The sequence below is a fragment of the Bubalus kerabau genome, chromosome 20 (assembly GCF_029407905.1).
Source record: "Bubalus kerabau isolate K-KA32 ecotype Philippines breed swamp buffalo chromosome 20, PCC_UOA_SB_1v2, whole genome shotgun sequence".
NCBI lineage: Eukaryota > Metazoa > Chordata > Mammalia > Artiodactyla > Bovidae > Bubalus > Bubalus kerabau.
The window spans coordinates 56,241,431-56,254,638 of record NC_073643.1 but is presented as its reverse complement, the minus strand read 5'-3'; the positions used below and the strand labels follow the sequence as shown (position 1 = coordinate 56,254,638).

Here is a 13,208-nt window from a genome sequence, read left to right as displayed (position 1 = left end):
AGCCATGGAAGGATCTGGAGCCGAACCCTGGAAGTGGAGTGATCCCTGGAGCAGGGGAGGCTGTGTGCCAGGTGGCCACGTGACTGGGTTCTGAAATCAGGCTGCCTGGGCTCAAACCTTGGTTCTGCAACTTCCAGATGTGAAACCGCAGCAAACCCCCTCAGCCTCTCTGTGCCTCGGTTTCTTCCTCTATAAACCAGGGCCTCTTCCTGAAGCCTCTGTGTCGAGCAGCCGAGAGGCTCCATGGGAGGGCATGTGTACACGTTTTCTTGCTCAGTAGACATGGAGCTCACAGTCTGATGGGGGAGACCGGCAGATGCATCCCGACCGAGGGTCCCCAGGATGAGCGCTGGACCGGATGGACCAGCCAGGGCCTGTGTGAGCAGAGAATTTCATCTCGGAGGTCAGGGAAGGCCTCCCGGCAGAAGTGACATTGGATTTTGGGGAGATAGTTTCCTTGAGAGAATATTTTTGAGTCAGCAGCCACTGGCCCGTGAACAAGGGAGGAGGGGGTGGGTTCTGGCTCCTCAGCTCCCAAAATAACCCGGATCCGAGGGCGGACAGCCCGGCAAGCCCCGGGAGCCACTACCAGCCCTCTCCTGGCTGGGCTCTGGCGACCTTGCCCTGCCCTGGGCCCCCAGCTGGCCAGGGGCTGGAGGGAGGGATGCCCATGCCAGAGACGGGGGCCCCCGGCCGAGGGGGCTAGGGAGTTAGTGTGGGCACATGGCCCAGGCCCCCTCTCCCCGATACAGGACCCGGAGCCGCCCCGTGAGAGCAGACATGTCTGCGTTTCGCCTTCTGGGCTGGCCGCTCAGCCACCGGGGCGGAGAGGACGCAGGCCCGCTCCTCCGTCTCCTTGCGCGCTGTGTCCCCCGTCGTCCCAGTTTCTCTGTGTCTCTGCGTCAGTCCTTTTGGCTCCGTATCCGTCTGTCCGTGTCCCTCCCTCCCTCTCTCTCTCTCCTTCTCTTCCTTCCTCCTCCTGGCCACCTCCCGGCCCCCTCCTTCCTCTCTCTCTCACTTTCTCTCCTTATCTGCTCTTAAGTCCACCTCTGTTCCTCTCCCCTCCCCCTCCTCCCCTCCTCCCCCCTCCTCCCCCTCCTCGCCCCCTCCTCCCCCTTCTCCTCCCCTCCTCCCCCTCCTCCCCTCCTCCCCCACCTCCCCTCCTACCCCAGCCTCTCAAGTTCCTCTCTGCCTTACAGCTTCTCTTTCTCCCCTTTCTTTGCCCTCCACGCCCCTCCTCCCCCTCCAGTGGGAGGCATCCTGGAACATAGACACACATGCACACGCACATGCACACACACACCCACTTGCACACGCACACGCACTTGCACACATGCTCTTGAGCCCAGCATTCTCCCGCAGTCTCCCACGCTGGCCAAGCCTGGTGCAGCACACAGAGACGGGGCAGGGCTGCCCAGATGGGTGGGTGTCGAGGCTAACGGAGGCAGTAGGGGAGAGGTCCCGGCCTCCCCCACTTCCCTCAGCCCTGCGCTCAGAGCTGGGGGCCGGGGGTGGGGTAGTGGGGTGGAGGTTCCTGAGCTGTTTCCTCCCCTCTGTGCAGCTGTGGGCTTCCCGGCCCTTGGACGTCGGGTCAAGTCATTGGGCCCATTCAGCAGAATTATAAATAGCAGCGTGTGCCGGGACTGGCCCACAGAGCAGCCCCGGCCGCCACAGGGCCCCCCGGGCCCCCTGTCCTCCGCCCTCCAGCCATCCCTCTGAGGCCAGGCCTCCCGCTCCCTTGCGCTGCCGGCGGGTCCCCAGGTCAGTATCCGATGTGCTGTCGCCATGGCAACCCGCCTGTCTCCATCCAGCCCAGGCTCAGGTTGCTGGAGGTGGGGGGTGTGGGCCACTGAAAAAAGAGGTCTGATGGAATCAAAGGTCATGGCTCAGTGCTGGGGCTTGCTGGCTCTCTTGCAGGCTGGAAAATGGGGTCCTGTCGCCCAGAAATCTCACACTGCCGGGGAGGGTGGGGCAGAGATGGCTGAGGCTGGGAGGCCTGGAAGCAGGGTGCTGCCAGTGAACTGGGCAAAGTGGGTCAGCCGAGGCCTTGAAGCCAGAGAGATGTAGGTTCAAATCCTGCATGTCTACCTACTACTTAGGTCACCTGGGGACCATCACTTAATCCTCTGAGTTCAGCATCCTCAGAGTTGGGTCAGGAAGACTGTTAAGCCTCTCTCTCCGGGGTCTGCTGCAGAGATCAGAGACCACCCGCTGGAGGCAGGTCCCTCAGTCCTTACCCATCCTCTCCTTCGTCCTCCTCAGCACCAGTGGGAGCAGAGCCTGCAGGCTTCAGAGTCACTCTGACTGGCGTCTGTCATTCACCAGCTTGACGGTTTCCAGCAGGCTGCAGTCTCTCTGAGCCTCGTTTTCTCCATCTGCAAAATGGGCATGAAAACAAGCATCTGCCCCTCACTGTTGTGTTGAGGTTGAGTTCGGCTGCGGCGGGAGAAGCCACTGGCATGGTGCCAGGTGCACAGCCAGTGCCCTGCACAGGGCAGCTGCATTTGCCATCACTTTCTGAATTGTTACTTGTCTTCCAGTCTTCTCAGCGAGACGATCCTGCCTTCTTCACTAACTCACTGCTCACTTCAGGCAACTCCCTTTCCCTCCCAGGGTTCAGTCTCTCCATCTGCAAAATGGCCACAGGACTACCCCAGTCCTGCCCAGGTCTGAGATTTGTGTATCTCAAGCGGCCCCACTGGGCTGGGCCATATCTATTATTATTAACTGACGCCCTCACCCGAGCCCTGTCCTCAGCCCCCGAAACCTAAGCTGCCTAGTTGCCTGGCAACCAAGGCGCGAGCCGGGGAGGCTTGGGTGTCAGGGTGTCCAGCTGCAGCCCCCTCCCTGAGGGACTGGAGCCCCGTCACTGTGGTCACTGTGTGGCCGGGAAGCAGGAGGACTCAGGGATGGGACCTTGGACCAGGGCAGTCTGGGAGTGGCCTCCCGTTCATCTCATACCTGCCCAGGGCCGGCCTGTCTCAGAGCCCACTTTTCTCGGGGTATAAGGGGCCGCGGGCCTGGGATATTTTTATAGGCGGGGCACGTGGTCAGACTCAGAGAGGGAGAAATCGGAGCTTCCTGGCTCTGCTAACTGATACAGCGGCTGTCACTGCCACCCTCTGCTTGGAAGCCTGCAGCCCAGGTTTGCCCAAAAGCACAGTTGATTCCCTGACCTGCTCTTAGCCCCGCCCTCAGGAAGCCTGATACTGCTTTCTGGAGCTCTGAGGGCACTTGGCACGGTCACGTTTAACCAACCACATCACCCGGCTGTCGTCAGGCCTCCCGCATGGCCTCCCCTGTGTCTTCGTTCATTCACCCACCAAACGTTTCACTGAACTTGCATCCCAGCTCTGCTGTGTTCTGCCCCAGTGACCTTGGGCAGGTTACTTTACCTCTCTTTGCTTCATTTTTCTTTTCTGCAAAATGGGATAATGAGAGTACCTGCCTCAGAGTTGTGATGGGGATCCAATGAGATGTTGCTGTTCAGTCACTAAGGTGTGTCCAACTTTGCAACCTCATGGACCGCACCATGCCAGACCTCCCTGTCCTTCACTATCTTCCGGAGTTTACTCAAACTCATATCCGTTGAGTCAATGATGCCATCCAACTATCTTATCCTCTGTCGTCCCCTTCTCCTCCTGCCCTCAGTCTTTCCCAGCATCAGGTCTATTCCAATGAGTAGGCTCTTCACATCAGGGGGACAAAGTATTGGAACTTCTGCTTCAGCATCAGTCCTTCCAATAAATATTCAGGGCTAATTTCCTTTAGTATTGACTGGTTTCATCTCTTTGCTATCCAAGGAACTCTCAAGAGTCTTCTCCAGCACCACGATTCAAAAGCATCAGTTCTTCGGTGCTCAGCTTTTTTTATGGTCCAACTCTTACATCCATACATGACTACTGGAAAAACCATAGCTTTGACTATACGGACCTTTTTTTGTCAGCAAACTGATGTCTTTGCTTTTTGATACACTATCTAGGTTTGTCATAGCTTTGCTTCCAAGGAGTAAGTGTCTTTTAATTTCGTGGATGCAGTCACCATCCACAATGATTTTGGAGCCCAATGAGATGATGTGTATAAAATACTTAGCACAGAGCTTGGCACATAGAAAATGCTGCATAAATGCTAATTTATCGTGATTATTTGTAAGAAATTGTGCAGGCACCATGCTGCACAGGGAGAGAACACCACCAACTTTTCTGAGAACAGGGCTGTGTCCTACTCCTCACCATCCACGTCACATCTCACAGGTCCAGGCACATAGTGGACCCAGAGCAAAAGTTTGCTAAATAAGTGGAAGTGAGAAATGAACTGTTTGCCCCCAAATCCCCTGCTGCTCAGCGAACTGATTGCTGAGACATTGGCTTTAAACTTCTTCTATAATTCTGGGTACTTCTTAGAATCTGTTGTGTTTGGCTGCATCATCCGCAAAGTTGCCAAAGTGGGTTTGAAGTCTCTCTGTGGATTTTCAGTCTCTGCCCTGTGTTTGCTGTGGGGGTAGGGCAGGGAGATGCATGGCTAATTCAGGTAGACTTGAACTGCAGGGCAGACAGCTAATGGAGCAGTGGGAACCTGAGAGCAAGCGCGGCCTTGCACTTTGCACCCTGGGGGCCTCCCCTGCCTCGCCACCACCCCAGCACTGTGTCTCAGGGGCCTGTGTAAGAACTTGCTTGTCTTCTTGAGCCTCAGTCTCCTCATCTTTAAAATGGGAGCCTGCTTCCTCTGCCCCAGGGTCATGGGTGAGACCAAGGGAGTTGTACCATGAAGAACTCCTTCCAGCAACAGTCCTGAATTATAAGATAGTGATGCTATCCATGGAAAAGGGCTGGGCTGGTGCCTCCCCAGGCCTCCCATTCGTCAGCAGACCCACATTGGGTGGCCGCCAGCCCCCAGGCCCGGGGGCGGTTTCTAACAGCAGGTGACGCAGCCAGGCTGGCGGCTCCAGGATTTCACCCTTGACTTCTTCCAAACACAGGAAGGGACTGCCATCTGCTTACCAGCCCCTCACACTCAGCCTGCCAGGTCAGCCAAAGACCCTGCCTCGCACCTGTCAGCAATGGAATGGACCAGAATCCCACTGGGGATTTCCTTACGGATGCTGAAGTTGGCCAAGCCTAGGGGCCTCCTCCCAGCCCTCAGCCCGCAGCCCACCTGGAGGCCAGGCACTGTATCCTCCTCCTTGAGGCAGGGGAACAGGGTGGCCCTGGCTTTCTCTCTCCAGCAGAACAACACATTCCACTCCTGTGACATCCACTGGGTCCAGGTCTGGGAATCTGTTGCATGCCAAGGTCAAGAGTATAGCTTTGGGAGTCAGACCCTACTGCAGAACCCAGTGTGACCTTGGCCAGACACCCCACCATCTGAACCTCAGTGTCCTCCTCTGTAGAGGAAAGGAAATCAGAATTCTGACCTTGGAGGCTGTTGTGGGTGTGAACAAGGTTGTGCATAGAAAAAATTAAATATAAGGAGCAGCACTCACTTGTAATAAAATTAGGCTTCCCTGGTGGCTCAGATGGTAAAGAATCCACCTGCAATGCAGGAGACCCAGGTTCAATCCCTTGGTCAGGAAGATCCCCTGGAGGAAGAAATGGCCACCCGATCCAGTATTCCTGCCCTGGAGAATCCCATGGATGGGCTGTAGGCCATGGGGTCACAAAGAGTCAGACACGACTGGCACATGCGTGATTCTTTCCATTGCTGTTACTGCTGCTCTGATGCCATGATTACTGTGGCCACCTCCCCACCAGGGAGGTGATCTCATTTCCTCTAGTTGGGCTGCAGGAACCATCCTTCCTGGAGGCACCATCCAGTGCAGGCACACAGTAGGTTCTCAGTGCATGCTCTCCGCCTTTGTGTTCAAAAGCAAGCCCCTGTGGAAGGAGTGGATGAGCCCAGGTCCCAGGCACTCTGGTTCTCTGTTTCTGAGGTCAAGCTGTGGGTTTCTGTGGTCAGTCAGCAAGCCTCTGTTAGACACTGACCCTGTCAGATACCCTGGGGACCCGGAGAGGGGTGGACATAGTCCCCTGGTGTGAATGGTCAAGCCCGGTGGAGGGATCAACTGATTCTGCCTGGAGGGTGGGCTCAGCATAGTGTTCACTGAGGAGGGGGCTCTCTTGAGTGGGGCCCTGCAGGGTGAATAGGAGTCTAGCAGATGGAGAAGAAGCAAGTGGGAGGGAAGAGCTTGTGCTAAACCAGGATGGATTTTTCACAAGGCAGCATCGAATTGATTATTTTTATTTTTTAAAGCAGAAAGTTTCCCCACCCCTATAGATGTCCCAGTGTCCAGAGATGACTCTGGCCAAGCTGAAGGCAAACATGCCCCTTGGGGAGGGGATTCCAGAACCACAGAGGGCCCCCTCTGTGGGCCTGATCCAGTGTCCAAGACTTAGCACAAGCCGGTACGCAAGGGTCTCTTAGATGCTGTCTAATCTGACCTCCTCATTTTACAGATGGAGAAACTCAGGTTCAAAGAGGTAAGACCAGTGGCACAGTTACAGCTAAGGGCAGACCTCCCGCGGCCCATCCACCATGGCTGGGGTGACCAGCCCTGGAGCTGTATGTTCTGTGCAGGATTCTGAGCCCCTAGGTTCCCCCCAGAGACGTCACTCTCTGCCGGGCCCCCCACCACAGGCACCTGTGTCTTTCTCGTCTTTATTCATGAAATATAAATAATCAGTGGATCCTTTGTGAACTTCAAGCTGGAAAGCATTTTATGACCGCTCTCATATAAATGGTATTTTGTGGTCACTGTCATTTTGTTCAGGGCAAGTCCTAATGGCAGAGTTCCCTAAGAGATGAAGTCATCTGGTGACGTGCTGTGGGGTTCAGAGGTTCAGGGCCACCTTGCAGTTGGCCGTGGAGGCAGTGACAAGGCCTCTGCTACAGCCTGGCCTTCTGTTCTGTTCCGGAGCCTTTGTGGGTGCCCCCTCTCACCACCCACCCATCTCCCAAGCTGGGAGGCTAAGGTAATCTCAAGGTAGTAATAAAACTCTTCGCCATGACTCATGACTCCCTGTACAGCCCCCTATACCTAAAGTCTTATTTTTTCCAAAATACATACATTTCTGCACGTCCCAGCACAGCCCGCACTCAGACACGTTAAAGCAAGTTTATACACACCGATGTGCAACCTACATGTGTGCTCCCCCACCTTGACATACATGGACACACACCTGTCTGTATATTCAGGATTGCACAGCCATTCACACATTCTGCCCCGGCACACACACATGTGTGCGCCCATAGTTATGAATGTCCAAAGGAGAAGAGGGAGCAGGGTTACTGTGTGTGAGTCCATTAACCGTGAAACAGACAAACAAAAAATGTTAGCAAGATTTCAGCTCGACCGAAAGAATTTAGGAATTACGAGCATTGGTGGTGTGGAGTCACTAAATCAAATCAGTCTCTTTGTGACCCCCCATGGACTGTAGTCCATTGGCTCCTCTGTCCATGGGATTTCCCAGATAAGAAGACTGGAATGGGTTGCCATTTCCTCCTGCGGGGAATTTTTCCCGACCCAAGGATCGAACCTGGGTCTCCTGGTTGGCAGGTGGGTTCTTTCCTACTGAGCCATGCGGGAAGCCCCAGGTGGAAGGAGAGAGTGAAACCCCTGTCAAGGGAGGCACGCGAACACAAGCAGGACTTTATACAGGTGCTATGAAGGGGCTTGGGGGTCACAGGGATTTTGACCTCTGAGGGCCCTCCTGGTCTCTGGATTCAAGTAAGCTTGGGGGATCAGAGCCTCTTCTGGCTTTCCCTCGAGTTTTACAAACAGTGGCTTCCCGGGTGGCTCAGTGATAAAGAATCTGCCTGCAAGGCAGGAGACACGGGTTTTGCAGGTTTGATCCCTGGGTTAGGAAGAGCCCCTGGAGAAGGAAATGGCAACCCATTCCAGTACTCTTGTCTGGGAAATCCCATGGACAGAGGAGCCTGGCAGACTGCAGTCCATGGGGTCACAAAGAGTCAGACACGACTGAGTTGCTAAACAACAACCTCTTCTGGGGAGGGGCTTCCTGGAGTGGGGAGTCCAGGATGTGGTGGACAAGGACTGGCTCTGAGCAGGCCTGATGTCATTGGGGTCTGTGAACCCCCTCTAAAGATGCACACGTAGAAGCCCCCCAAAAAAACCTGGCACCCGTTTCATGTCAGGCCTGACCCTGGAGAGGGAGAGAGAGGTGGCAGCTCTGGGCTGGTCAGTCGGTTGTAACAAGGAGTCTGGGGAAATGAAGTCCCTGATTAGCGGTAGGTGGCAGGGACTGAAGTGTCTAGAGAGGCAGGGAGTGAGTGAGGGGGTCTGGAGAAAGCTTCCGGGACTTGGAGTTGTACGCAATTTGAGCATGATTTTTGACTGCATCTGAGACCCCAAACGTAAACTCCCCTGCAGTACACCCCACAGAAAGCAGGCCCTAGAGGCAGTGTGACATGAGGCCTGGAATCTAGGAGACATCAGTACCTCCAGGAGTCCCTGTATCCCTCCTTTTCTGGGAGGCTTCCAGAGCCATGAGGAACCCCAGCACAGAGGGGAAGGGCAGCCATGGCTGGAGGAGGACCTTTGGAAAGCAGATTCATGGTGATGGGAGTGCTGGGCCATGCCCAGGGAAAAGGAAGTAGACAGAGCCCCTCACCCCCACCACTGCCAGGTAGCCTCATCACCAGACTTGGGAGGAGGAGGAGAGCCCCTGCAAGGCTGGGAAATCAGAGGGGGCAGAGCCATTGGGGGCCATTGTGAGAAGTCTGCCTATGTGGGTACTTCCAGGGTCCAAGGATTGGGGTCTCCTGGGGCCTTGGGAGCACTTTGGATTTTGAGCTCTTAAACTTTCTGGCAGGATTTGAACTTCCTTGAGAAGCTGGAAGGGTCAGGCTGCGGTTCAGGACTGGTTCTTTGCAAGATATGGGGAGGAGGTGTTTTCAAGGAGACCCTTAGGCCTCCTGGCCAGCTCCTGGGACTGGAGATGGACTAGCACTCAGGGAAAATCCTGCACAAGCATGAAGGTGAGACACATCCCTGGAACATTAGAGAGGGCTGTTTCAGGGGGTGAAAGCCCTGGCAGAGGCCTTGGGCCTGAACCTGGCTCTGCCAACACCTGCTCTGTGGCCTTGGGCCAGTGTCTTCCATTCAGGGTTTCTGTTTCCTCATCTAGAAATCGCTATCATTCCTGTTGATTGTGTGTCTCTCGCTGGCCAGCCCCTGGCTTGAACCCTGTACCCGGAATCAACTCATGCTATCTCTTTAGCCGCCCTGCAAGGTAGGGACGATTATTGTGTCCATTTTACAGATGTGGCAACTGAGGCCAGAGAGCTGCCCTGATTTACCCATGATCACTCAGAGCTGGCAGATTGAGGGTTCTCACCCAGATCTCTCTTACTCTCTTGTTTAGTGACAAGGGGCTGGGAAAAGAGTAGTTGTTCAGTTGCTCAGTCATATCCGACTCTTTGAGACCCCCTGGACTGCACCACGTCAGGCTTCCCTGTCCTTCACTATCTCCCAGAGTTTGCTCAAACTCATGTCCATTGAGTCTGTGATGCCATCCAACCATCTCATCCTCTGTCTCCCCCTTCTCCTCCTGCCCTCAGTCTTTCCCAGCATCAAGGTGTTTGCCATTGAGTCAGCTCTTTGGATCACGTGGCCAAAGTATTGTAGCTTCAGCCTCACCATCAGTTCTTCCAACGAATATTCGGGGTTGAGTTCCTTTAGCATTGACCGGTTGGATCTTCTTGCAGTCCAAAGGACTCTCAAGAATCTTTTCCAGCACCACAGTTCGAAAGAATCAATTCTTTGGTGCTCAGCCTCAAACAAAGGGGTTCTGACCCGGCTAGGTTGTGAGTCCAATGAAAAGTGGTTAAAGACTCTATGGATGGAAGGAGAAGCTTCCCTGGGAGTGGAAGGAAATTCCCTAGAGAAGATGGCACTAGGGATTGTGGGCATAGGGACCGAGACATGGGGTCAAAGGTGACAGGCAAAGAAGAGCGGTGTTCCGAGTGGGAATGCCAGGCGGCACACCCCCGCCTCGCCTCCTTGCATTCACTTCAGGGCCGCACCTCGGCAGCAGGCCCGAGGCTCTGCAACAGCTTCCGTGAGGCTGGGGTCCCCTGGGCCCGCGTCCCTGGGGAGGCTGCCTTCGCATCTGTCTCTGTGCAGATGGCTGGTGAGCGCAGCTCGCGGCCCCCAGCCCCACCCGCACCCCCTTCTGTCGCCAGGACCGGCTGCGCAGGGGAGCGTTATTTTTAGAAGCAGCACCATCTGTTCAAGGTGCCGGGCAGATTCTGTTACAGTGGCCGGGACAGCCATGCCGCGTCAGGGGAAGGGCTGCAGAGCCAGCCTGCCCTGTGCGGGAGCCAAAGAGAGGCCACGGTCACACGAGGCGCGGGATTCTGGGGTCTGGGGTCTGGAGCCTCCAGGGCCATGGCTCTGGGGCCAGGGCAGTCAGCGTGGAGGACAGGCTAGGTGTGGGGGTGCCCTGTGCTCCCAGCACCCCACCAGGTCCCTGGGCCTGAGCCTGGATCTACCTCCTGACAGATTCTGAGTGCCCTGCCCTGACCTTACCCCTGCCCTCCAGCTTTGGGTAGAGAACAGAGATGCGTGGGGGTGGAGGACAGTATGAGGGCCAGACCGCGAGGATCCCTGGTGGGATGTAGCACTGGGCGTGGCAGAAGACGTGGACCTGAGCGGTGTGCTCCACACGGGCAGAGGTGCCCCCTGCTGGACCCGAGACGCCCCAGCGAGTCCCGCTGCCTGTGCCGCCAGCTGCCCAGCTTCTGACTCATCTCAGAAGGGACTTAGGCAGGGCTTCTGATGGCACATTGCTTGGGCTCCAATCCAACGGTGATGTGACCCTAGACAACTTCCTTAACCTGGCAAAGCCTCCATTTGCCCGTCTGTGAAATGGGATACTGGAGCATCTGCTTCCCAAGTCTTAGGTGCCAATTTGCCAGCTTGCTGGCTGTAACGCTTCCCCCCTTCACCCGACTGCATTCAGCATCCGCTCGTGCGGCCACTCGGCCGACCAGTTTCCACTTTCCAAATGCGGACTGCACCCCAGATCTGTTGTCTTTCCAGGCAGGTTGTTTCCTCAGCCACGGAACCAGCACTGGTGGAAACCAGTCTTGTGCTGGGTGCTGGGGAAGCTCTGTTCTCAGGGAGTTTAATCTAGTGGGGGAGGCAAGCTGGCAGAACCCACCCCAAGACTGAGGGTGGAGGGTCAAAGTCAAGGAATGAGCCACATGTGATGGACTGGAAGAGGCAAGGGGGTTCAAATGTTTAGCAGAGGAATTAGAGAATGCCTGACAATGTGGGAGCCTCGGAAAACGTGGGTTTGATCTCTGGGTTGGGAAGATCTCCTGGAGAAGGAAATGGCAACCCACTCTGTATTCTTGACTGGGAAATCCCATGGACAAAGGAGCCTGGCGGGCTACAGTCAGTGGGGTTGCGGAGAGTCAGACACGACTGAGCAACTGAACAACAGTGATACATCACAGCGAAGTTAGCATTAAGGCTGGACCTTAGAGAGGAAGGGATGTTTTTGTTACTGTCCTTTTTTAAAAATTGGTTTTTGATGCTAAGTCTTTATTGAATTTGTTACACTATTGCTTCTGTTTTATGTTTGGGGTGTTTTGGCCACAAGACATGTGGGATCTTAACTCCCTGACCAGGGATGGAACCCACACCCCCTGCGTTGGAAGGCAGAGTCTTAACCACCAGACTGCCAGAGAAGTCCCTGCAAGGAAGGTTTTGAATAGTGGCAAAGTGGGTGTAGACAATCCTGGAGAGAGGAAACAGTGTATACAGAGGGTGGGGGATGAGGAGGAGGAGCACGTGTTTGTTGTTTAGGAAACACAAGGAGTTCACTCACACCAGAGCCCAGGAAAGTTGGCTCTGAGCCAGTGAAGCAGGATCTTGGATGCAGTGGTCGTGAATATGTTTTTGTTTTTTTTTTAAACAGGCATGAAGGAGCCAGTGATGTTTTTAATGCAAAGCACGGCATGCTCAAATCTGAAAGGTTTTAGAGTCAGACAGGTCCCAACTCTACTCCTGGCTCAGCCGCTCATTAACTATGTGACCTGGACATGGTGTTATTTCACCTCTTTGAATCTTGGTTTCCTCATCTGTAAACTAGGCATAAGAATGTCTCCCTCATGGGCTTATTGTGGAATCAGATGTTTTCGGAGCCACTCAGTAAGTAGGAGTCCCTCCCAGCATCACACTGGGGACTGTGAAGGGGGTGAGGAGCCAGTCAAGAGGCTGTGAATGAGGAACCCGAGCAGGGTCAGGAGCCCAGGCCAGGGAGGAAGATGATGAAGCCTGAGCTCTTACCCCACCACCCCCTGGCTCGGGCACCTGATTGAGTACAAAGAGGGAACAGAGTCAAGAGCAACCCTAATGGTCCAACTCCTGACTCGATGGACATGAGTTTGAGCCAGCTTCGGGAGTTGGTGATGAACAGGGAAGCCTGGCGTGCTGCAGTCCATGGGGTAGCAAATAGTCGGACACGACTGAGCGACTGAATGGAGTGAATTGAATGGTCCAACCCTGGGGAGATGCTTTTTATTGACACAGAGGTCACAGAAGGATGGGGACATTTGGGAGAGTCTGAGAGCCTGAACGACCTTCAGAGGTGACATTTGGTAGTCATGGGGAGTTTGGTTCTAGAGCTTAGGAGAAAGGGCCGAGTGGAAATGTCAGTTGGGGAACCACTCACATTAGGATGCAAGTTGATGTCAGGTGCGTGGCTTTGCCAGGGAGAGGTGAGGCATTAAGAGGGTCAAGGCAGGACTGTGGGGAAAGCCCAGAGTTCGCCCAGAACAGAGAAGCGGTACGGACCCCTGGGCAGAATTGTTCAGAGAAGCTATTATAGAGTGGGAAGAAGGGATCAGGTCATCAGGTGTGAGCAAGAGTGTAGAGACAGAAGGACCCTGGAGCGGCTGGTGGGAGTCATTCCCAGCAGGAAGTGGCATTTGAGAAAGCGGGAGCTGGAGGTGATTTTGAGCCATAGACTGGGTTACAAGAGCAAGACAGGAGTCTAGAACCCAGAACCAGTGGAATGTTGGCTACAAGAGGAAGAAAGCCCCAAAGAAGGACTGCAATGGAATCCCCTCGAACTCTAGGGCAGTGGTTCTGCCTGTTTAAAAATTCCCAGCCCCAGTACCAGAGGTTGACTCATTTCTGCAGGCCTGAGCCTGGAACTCCATGTTTCAGCCAATCCCCAGGT

At 54.9% G+C, this 13,208-nt stretch overlaps 1 protein-coding gene across 5 annotated transcripts in view; it reads left to right on the top strand.

The window, feature by feature from the left end:
* Positions 1 to 1,598: 1,598 nt before the first annotated feature.
* Positions 1,599 to 13,208, top strand: part of ATP2B2 (ATPase plasma membrane Ca2+ transporting 2) — a 136,824-nt gene continuing 125,214 nt past the window's right edge. For 3 of the 5 annotated variants that reach the window (XM_055556986.1, XM_055556989.1, XM_055556987.1), the window contains exon 1: positions 1,601 to 1,761. The gene's annotated coding sequence lies outside the window, so the exon portion shown is untranslated. Of the gene's footprint in view, positions 1,762 to 13,208 lie in introns of all 5 variants that reach the window. The other 2 variants (XM_055556990.1, XM_055556988.1) reach the window with 2 other exon arrangements.